The 9,842-nt window shown below is 32.9% G+C and overlaps 1 long non-coding RNA gene and 1 other non-coding gene across 2 annotated transcripts; both read right to left on the reverse strand.

The window, feature by feature from the left end:
* Positions 1-243: 243 nt before the first annotated feature.
* On the reverse strand, positions 244-9,550 carry LOC128247401 (uncharacterized). Its single transcript, XR_008263779.1, has 3 exons — positions 9,478-9,550; positions 5,542-5,610; positions 244-2,411 (listed from the first exon to the last, which is right to left on the reverse strand). It is a non-coding gene; the product is annotated as an uncharacterized LOC128247401 (long non-coding RNA).
* Positions 6,289-6,361, reverse strand: Trnaf-gaa (transfer RNA phenylalanine (anticodon GAA)). Its single transcript has one exon. It is a non-coding gene; the product is annotated as a tRNA-Phe (tRNA).
* Positions 9,551-9,842: the final 292 nt, after the last annotated feature.

Here is a 9,842-nt window from a genome sequence, read left to right on the forward strand (position 1 = left end):
TATTAATCATTAATATTATTGTGCTGTTTAAGAGGAGGTAACAGCTGTTTTTCTTCTTTGTTCATGCCAGCGAGTTGATAGGATATTTGCAAAATGCTGATTGGTTCGGTTCATTTCTTTATTCAAGTAAGTTTAGGGTGCAAAAATAATTATTAAACAAGGATATTGATAGTTAATTTAATTAGCTGTAGACTTTGCTAACTACACACACACACACACACACACACACACACACACACACACACACATACACACATACACACACACAATGTTAAAAGAAGACCATGATCAGAGAGCTTTATCATGGAAAACAGAATGACAGTATTTACATTTTAACTAACCTGCTACCAGTTTCAATCGCTTTAAGATGACCTAGTTATGCTGAAATAAAAGATACATCATACTTCTATATGAGAGGACCACTTACGATGAACACCCTAGTATTTGGCATTTTAACAATACATTTATTGATTGGTTATTGATACTGCTTCCATCGCTGGTATTTATTTTTAAAGAAGACTTCTGGTTATCTGTGATATCAGTGACTGAAAAGACACTGATAATCTATATATTGTGGTAGCAAGAATTTTCTGGTATGCAGTGACAGAACACTTGCCTCTGACAAATCACAGTAGGCTGAAATCATGTGATTTGGCAGTTCCAGTGTCAATGCCAGATGGTTCTTTGTCTGTTACAATGTGTATCTGTGCTTTTATGCATCATGCATCTATATGAAATAACCTTTCTAGTCAAATATCACAGTATACAATGTTCTAATGATACATCTACATTAAGCTGGATGTAAAGAATACTTTTTTGGTATTGATATTACTTCTGTCACTAATATTTATTTCTTGAATTGAAGTAAATTAAAGTAAATTTATCCTTCATAATACCAGTTCTGGAAGTTCACATGTTTTTCTTAGAGATCACATGGTGCCATATTTTATTTCCTTCTGATTGTTGTTACTTGGCAGTGGTTGTTGGCTATATATCATTTTTATATATTATATATCATTATATATATTATATATCATTATGTCTGTCATTATTATTATCTATCATTATTATCATTCCTCACAGTAATATCAACTAATTCACCTGGCATTAATAATATATATTATTATTATATATTATTATATATGATATATCATTATACATATATTATTATTATCATCATCATCATCATCATCATCATCATTATTATTATTATTATTATTATTATTATTAATATTTTCATTAGCATCTTCTTTCAATTCTGTTTCCGTTTCTTGTCAAGTGTCTTCCTGACACCTAGGGCAGAGAAACGTACTGTATACATTGGTACACCATTAAAATAAACACACCAGATTGTTCATTTACAAAGTCATCTGATAGAGAAAAAGGGTGAGACAGAGAGTAAAAGGAAAAAAATAAAAAGTTAACAAATAAAATAAAATTTGGGGGGAAAGAAAAGAAAATTCACAGTGACAATACTCTTCTCAATACATGTGATGTACCAGTTAAGACAATCTTTTGCACTTCCTGCATAGATAGTAAGCCAGGGATTATTTTAAAATAATTTTTGGTTCCTTTTTTGATCATTCCAAGTGCTCCTACAGTCACTGGTATTGTAACCGCCTTGAGATGCCACATCTTTTTGATTTCGATTATCAAATCTTTATATTTTCTGAAGAGCTTATCAAATTCTTTTGCCGAGATATTATGGTCACAGGGTATGCTCATGTCAATCAATAAACAGACTTTATTGTTTTGGTCTCTCACAATAATATCAACAGAGAGAAAACACCAACCTAACACAGACACTACCCGACTTTGGGAAGTCCAAAAGAATAGTTACATTTTCTCCCTCAGTTACCACCTCAGGGTGGTGCATGTACCATTTTTCAGCAGTTTATTAGTATTATTATTGTTATTATTATTATTATTATTATTATTATTATTATTATTATTATTTCAGTGAGTTGGCAGAATTGTTAGCACATTGCATGAAATGTTCAGCAGTATTTTGCATGGCACTGCGTTCTGATTTCAAATTCTTGCCTTTCATCTTTTTAGAGTTGATAAATTAAGTACCAGTGAAAAACTAGGGGGTGGGGGTCGGTCGATATAATCGACTAGTCTCCTCCCCCAAATTTCAGGCCTTGTGCCTATAATAGAAAGGACTATTATCATTATTATTATTGTTATTAAGGTAATGATAATCTGATTATCTGGAGATATGAAAAAGCTGTGTGAATGTCTTTCTGCAGCAATAGGTTAGTTTTTTTCTTTCTCTTTCTGTCTGCTTGTCTTTCAGAAATCAGCTGTGGTTAGATCTTGAAAGCGAGGTGTTTGGTCAGGTCAACAAATATCCAAGCTAAAGTGTATGCTACTACAGTGCCTCTACACTTCCATTAAGGAGTTGTGGGCTGAAAGCAAAGCAAGACATTGATTAAAAGGGCTAAAAAGTGTTATGGGATACAATTACTTTTCAAAGGAACTATTATGTAAAAAAAAAAAAAAAAAGAAACTGTTAAAATTTCTTTAAAATAGAGATGGACATACACACTGCATTTTTTCTCAAAAGAAATCACAATTTCTTGTGTGATACATGAAAAAAACATGCAAGCTTTCTAAATATCCTGACATTTTCTGACTCACCTCAAAGACTTGTGGCACACAGGTGTGCTGTGGAACAATGATTGATATCACCTGCTCTAATGGTTTATTAGAGGTAGTAGATACTCTCTATTGATTAATTGCTATAATTCATTCTGGAAGGGAAGCTAACTGCTGTTGATGCTTAACCCCAGAACAAATGTAATGAAAACTGCTCTCCAACATGATTTATCTTCCATCTCACACACTGTGTATGCTATATTACAGACACAATGCGATTATAAACAACATATAGTTGAGCCAATCAAGTAGCCTCTATGTGGTCATTTGGTCTGTTAGAAATAGCAGCTAAATCTCCTTCAAATAAGACTAAATTATTTTTTTAAAAATGATACATTGGATATGTGTAAAAGATAAGATGGTTGCAACCAAAATGACTTTGATCAAAGGCCAGCTTCATTAAGTTTGACCTGGGATTAAACAACAACAACAATTACAACAACAACATGTACTATTTATTAACTCAGTCAGTTGAACTAGAACTTAAGTCTTTCATAAGGTTAAAAGTTTATTCATTTCAACTATTCCATGACCATATTTCTTTTGAAATTCACTACTTGTGGTGTCTTCATTAATTTTGAAAATAATCAAGAATCTGATGGGATTTAGCCAATTAATTAAATTTTACATTTACTTCTATATCAAAATTGGTGCTTAGAATGTAACTTACCAAAAGGTACTTATATAAAATTTTGAGAGAAAGATTTAAATCAGATATGACTACTTTAAAACAGTCAGTTTTGTATCAAAGAACCAGGGCAAATCTCAGATGGATTGGTGTCAAAAGGGACAAAAATTATATGTATTTGAGAATGAAAGGGTGTTGGTGGAGAGGAATTTCAGTTTGTGCTTCTATTCTTTTTGTGAAATTAATCTTGATCAAGTAGAAATAGAGAAACTAACTGGAAAATTCTTCAATGAAGAAGTTATGAATTCAACAATTTGTAGAGTACAAATGTAGCTAATACTGGCTCTGTCTGGTTTTGAACTTAGTAATTTAAATCATCCACGACAAGGTCCAGTTCTTGTTGTGATGTGGTGGCATGAGTTCCTGAGAGCTATGCCTGTTGAGTGCAAGCTCCTGGTAGAGCCTTCAATACTGGACAGGTTAAAGGATAAATGCTGGACTAATATGGATCACCTATTTCTAGAAGTAAAACTGGGTTTGCATAGGGTCAACACCCTTGCCTTGAAACCAACAAGGCCTGGGAGAGGAAGCAGAAAAGACAGCTCAGAGTTGAGAACATTTGAGAAAACTAGTCAATGGCTGTGCTCCCAAAGGGATGAAGTGCTTAAATGCTTAAATAAGTAAGTAAGTACGCAAGTAATTTAAGTTATAAAACTTAAATATATAGCTGACATTGTATCAAAATTTAAGGCATTTACTAAACTCTCTGATATTGATAAGGGTATGACTAGGAACTATATGCTAAATGATACAAGATAACATAGATAGGGGAATAAGAGATTGACAGTTGGACAATATGAGAGGTTATAATAGGTAGAAAAAACATTCAAAAGGTGGTGGATATGATGTAAACATACAAACAAAATTAATGTAAAACGTTGTGTACAGTGAATTTTACACCATGAAAAAAGAAGGGAAAAGTAGACTACTGTTTCTGGTGAATCCTTTACCAAAGTAAAGTAAGAAAGAAATGTGCAAGAAAAAAAGAAACAAGGAAAGAAATGAAACCTATTTGAATCACATTTATTTATGTGATGCATTAGTAGAGTCATCAGAGCATCACATGGAACACTATATGACAATTGTTGTGACTCTCAGCACATTGAGTTCAAATTCAGTTAAGGTCAACTTTGCCTTTCATTTTTTTTTCAGGATCAATAAAGTGCCACTCCAGCACTGAGGTGGATTCTTTTCCTGTCTCGCTCTTTCTTACTTACACTTTCTTTTTTTCTAGAATAAATTTACTATAGTCATTTCTTGGAGAGGGATGGCTTAAACTTCTGAAACATTCTGCATGTCATAATAGTGTTCCTTTGACTTCAATAAGGAGTGATTATTTATTTGCCAAGTAGGATTGCATGATTTTATAGATGCCAGTGACAGAGTCTACATATGGTTACCCAATATCCTAGACGTCCAACAATAATATCTTAAGCAAGACAGTGCACAATAGAAAATGTAGTCCTTGGGACATTATGCCCAAGAAAAAAGTCTGGGATGGTGATAACTGAAACTCCAGTGGTCTTAGAGCTGTCATAGGGCTAAACAATAATAACATCTACAGGTTGATTGGTGCATAGGGAAACAGAACTGGAAACAAATACAACAACAAAATAATAAAGAATATAAAATCTTAAATGGTGAGTCTGAATATCAGAACATTAGATCTCAAAGACAAATCACAAAGGATGAAGATGACTGGTGATTCTCCATACTGTTAACCAGTTCAAACCTTGTTATATATTTAGCTCCAGCTAAAATGGCATTCTGTATTCAGAAAGAAAGTCTCCTTATTAGCTAATAGCTCAGATATTTTAGGTGCAATGCCGAAATACTACTAATTATTGTTCTAGGATGGTTAAAGTTTATATTCCCATACTGTAAGTTTACATTGAGTTTGTGATACAGACAATATAGTCCAGTATCTAGGTCTAAAATTACACCCAGAAAATGTGCTACTTTACAGTCATGCACTAAAGAAACAGAAAGTCCTGTGTTTTTAAAGAATTATCTCAGTTTTTTTTAAATTTCTCTCTAGATTTATGTTACTGCATTTATAGAAAGTAAACAAAGCATCATCCTTATAAAAACCACCCTCCATTTCCGGTAACTCCTATTTGATGCAATGTAAAATGTAAATACTTGTGAGACCAGTAACCTGTACTGTAATACTTAGAGATATCTATACGTACATTATTGATATATCCTTAAACCAATAAATTACTTCAAAAGTGTTCGACTGCAAGTTGAGTTCTATTTTCCTGTTAAGTATAAAAAAAAATACAGTTGATTCTTTTTCATTTACTTATCTTTTATGTCAGACTTTGACAGACAAATGAGCCTAATTCTATTTTAGTTTCTTTCAAATCTCATCTCTGTATCAACTTTTCTTTATCCTTTTTTAGCATTCAGATTACTCTGTCTAGTGTAATGCTTATTTATTCAGATCGTTTTGAATTAATCATGCATTAACTTCAAGATGTCAAGAATGTGGTTGTTTATTTTTAGAACGACATTGTAGGATAGGTGTGAGAGGCCAGATAAGGTTGATTTGAACATAAAACAGGTAGAATATTTGAGCCAGATATGGCTGGCTTAAATGCTTAAGAGTTGTGCTACTCCCCCATTACAGACATTTTTGTGATTATTGTAGTAAGCTGCCATTTCTCTGTATTTTGCAAATTCTTTTCTAAATAAACTTTATAACCTCCTGACCTGTGCTAGAAAGTAATCTGATATATTCTTCACTTGCATAGTCCATCTACTGAAATATCTGGGATAAGACTGGTACCCACTGATTAATTTACAACTCTGATACTCTGCAAACTAACACTCCTCCTCCTCCTTCTCCTCCTCATCGCCATCATCGCCATCAACACCGCCGCCGCCACCGTCACCCCCCCACTGCTGCTGTGCCTAAAAGCAGACCAGCCACTGGATGCCAAAACCTGGGATTGAACAAGGGGCCTTTAGATCTTCAGTCTAATGCTCCCCCATCTGAGCTATTTCGGCCGGCTTGTTAAAAGTTATGGCTGGTCATAGAGTGACCATTGATTTTGCACCCATAAAGCACTTGGCAGCCATTCGACACCTTCAGCCGTTTGAGTCTGATGAGTCACCTATACTGCCAAGTGCTTTATAGGTGTGAAACCAATGGTCACTCCATGACTGACCATAACTTTTAATTTCCTAAAAAATACATTACTGTGTAATGCTTTAGAGTGTGCTTCCTTTTCGGATATATGAATTATTAGTGAGTGGTTGGTGTTAGGAAGGGCATCCAGTTGTAGAAACTTTGCTAGATCAGATTGGAGCCTCGTGCAGCCTTCTAGCTTGCCAGCCCTCAGTCAAACCATCCAACCCACTCCAGCATGGAAAACAGACGTTAAACGACGATGACGATATATACAGGTCGTCATCGACTTACAATTACAATTGGTTCCGTCTGACTGGTCATAAGTCGATTTGATTGTAAATTGACCTATAGGCCTACATAGCTTAGTTTTATATTTTTATATTCTTAAGGTACTTTCTCAGGTAAAAGCCACACACAAAATTCTGTATTATACTACAAGAATATTATTTGTTCATAGAAAAGTACCAAAGAATGTAAATACAAGAAATACGCAATGAAGTGTATGAAACTGTTGCAAAACTTACATAAAAATTTATTGTAGATTGGTGCTTGGCTGTGGCTCTTCGATGTCGATTGTTAGCTGACATCATCTGTAGATGGGTTAATTTCTAGGAAATTAAACCCACTAGATTTCAACTAGAGTATTTATCATTGCTGCCAGGAGCTGGCATGCCAATCGCTGTAAAGTCGATCAGTCATAAACCAGATAGGTCATAAGTTGACGACAACCTGTATATATACTCTCTTTACTCTTTACTTTTTTACTTGTTTCAGTCTTTTGACTGTGGCCATGCTGGAGCACCACCTTTAGTCGAGCAAATCGACCCCAGGACTTATTCTTTAGAAGCCTAGTACTTATTCTATCGGTCTCTTTTGCTGAACCGCTAAGTTACGGGGACATAAACACACCAGCATCGGTTGTCAAGTGATGTTGGAGGGACAAACACAGACACACAAACACATACATATATATATATATATATATATATATATATATATATATATATATATATATATATATATATATATACATATATACATATATACGACGGGCTTCTTTCAGTTTCCGTCTACCAAATCCACTCACAAGGCTTTGGTTGGCCCGAGGCTATAGTAGAAGATACTTACCCAAGGTGCCACGCAGTGGGACTGAACCCGGGACCACGTGGTTGGTAAGCAAGCTACTTACCACACAGCCACTCCTATGCCTAGTGGGGTTCTATTTAGTATTCATCTGTCAAATTTCACTTACAAAGTGTTGTGAGTGAAATTTGACAGATGAAAGCATTGGTTGAATGAAGACTCTAGCACAAGACACTTTTCGAATTTCCAAAGGTGCTATGCAGTGGGATCAAACTCGAAACCAAGTGGTTACAAAACAAACTTGCTAACCACAGAAGACTGAAATTACACTTGAAGGAATAAATTTACCATTTGTAGATGTTGTTCCTCAATGTTGGTACTGGTGAACTAAGGTGATTGTAGTACAAGTAAGTAAATATATAAGTAAAGTTAGTCTAACAAAAACAAAAAAAAATAATAATAATAATAACCCTTCCCTTGATAAAGAATGTTGTGACTATATTTAGCTGTTTTATAAAGTGTATATAGTTATCAAAGCAAATGAAAGTTGTCTGTTGTTATAGTTATTGAAATAGTTATTGAAGCAATTTTGGATGAATAAGAATACAGTTCAATAAGGCAAGTTGACCTCTTAACTTTATCACATTCTCTCCCTCTATCTCTCTGTTCATCTCTCTCTTCCTGCTCTTTAGGTTTCCCTCTCTCTTTATTTTTTTTAATGTTGGTTTGTATTTGTGTTGAAGTATCAACTGATAAATCAATGTAAACTACAAAATCCTAATATGTGATATCTAATAATATCCAAATATTTGGTAACTAATCACATATCTATTAAATCAATAATCAATGTCCAATTAACTGTGACATTATGTTCATGTATACATCCCTCCTTTATTGGTTTTCAATAATTCTTCCCCCAAAACAGTACCAGCCTTTTAGGTGCCATATCAATTTAATTTATCAACACTTAAACATTGTAGCTATGATAAGAGAGGTGCTTAATTAATTCATCAATCAATCAATTGATTTCTAAGTCAATTCAATGCTGTATATAATTTTTTTGTAGAAAGTGTTTCTATTTAATTAAAAAAAAATTAACAAACCATAAAACAAAATAACAATCAACAAAAAATATAATTAAATCATTGTTAGAACTGACAAAAAAAAAAGAAAAGAAATCTTCCTCTTGTTTTATAGTTTTTGAGATGAGAATTTTTTTAAAGCAAATATTTAGGCCATTGATTTCTTGATTTCTTTTAGTTGAGTTGCACCACAGCCACTTTATAAGTCCTAAAGTATTCATTTATTTCAACATGACAAAACAATGAAACAAAACTGAATAATTTGTGCAGGAAGGAAAGAGGGTGTTAGTTGGTTATATCATTGTTAAATAAATAAAATATTGGAGTCTAAACATACAAATATAGAACTGTTTTGTGACTACAACTAGCACCAACTGAAACTAAAATTCCTACAAATAAATCACTCTAAATATCAATGGTAAATAAGATATTTTTTTCTTGAAAGCTTTGAAAGATATGATCAGTTGATTGCAAAACTGCAAATATATTCTCTTTTTTTCCAATTTGTATTTTTGTTTGAAGTTACCTCAGAGGAAATGAACTTTTGAAGAAAGTGAGAATATATTCTAATTCTATAACGACTACATTATTGCTTTCCAGATGTGACAATTCGAAAACAGTGCCTGTATAACAGATAATTAAATGTACACGCAATATTCTAGACAAAATTACGTAAAGTTATTCTTATAAAATAAAAGTCTTTGAACTGTATCTCTTTCATAAAGCTATCATATTTTATACCTTTCTATTTTACATTCAGGTAAGCAAAATTTTACAGTTCTATATTTAAGAGATGAGGAATTATGTACATTATTTACATTATTTACATTTGACGGATATTTGTCCTCATCTTGTTTGTTGTTAACACAATGTTTTAGCTGATATACCCTCCAGCCTTCATCAGATGTCTTGGAGAAATTTTGAACCTGGGTTCTCATTCCTAAGGTACTTTTCGGGCACATGGCATAGTGGTTAAGAGCGCAGGTTACTAACCCCAAGATTCCAAGTTCAATTCTAGGCAGTGACCTAAATAATGATAATAATAACAATAATAATAATAATAATAATAATAATAATGATAATAATAATAATAATAATAATAATAATAATAATAATAATAATAATAATAATAATAATGATAATAATAATAATAATAATAATAATAATAATAATAATAATAACACCTACATGA

The sequence above is a fragment of the Octopus bimaculoides genome, chromosome 3 (assembly GCF_001194135.2).
Source record: "Octopus bimaculoides isolate UCB-OBI-ISO-001 chromosome 3, ASM119413v2, whole genome shotgun sequence".
NCBI classification, from domain to species: Eukaryota; Metazoa; Mollusca; class Cephalopoda; order Octopoda; family Octopodidae; genus Octopus; species Octopus bimaculoides.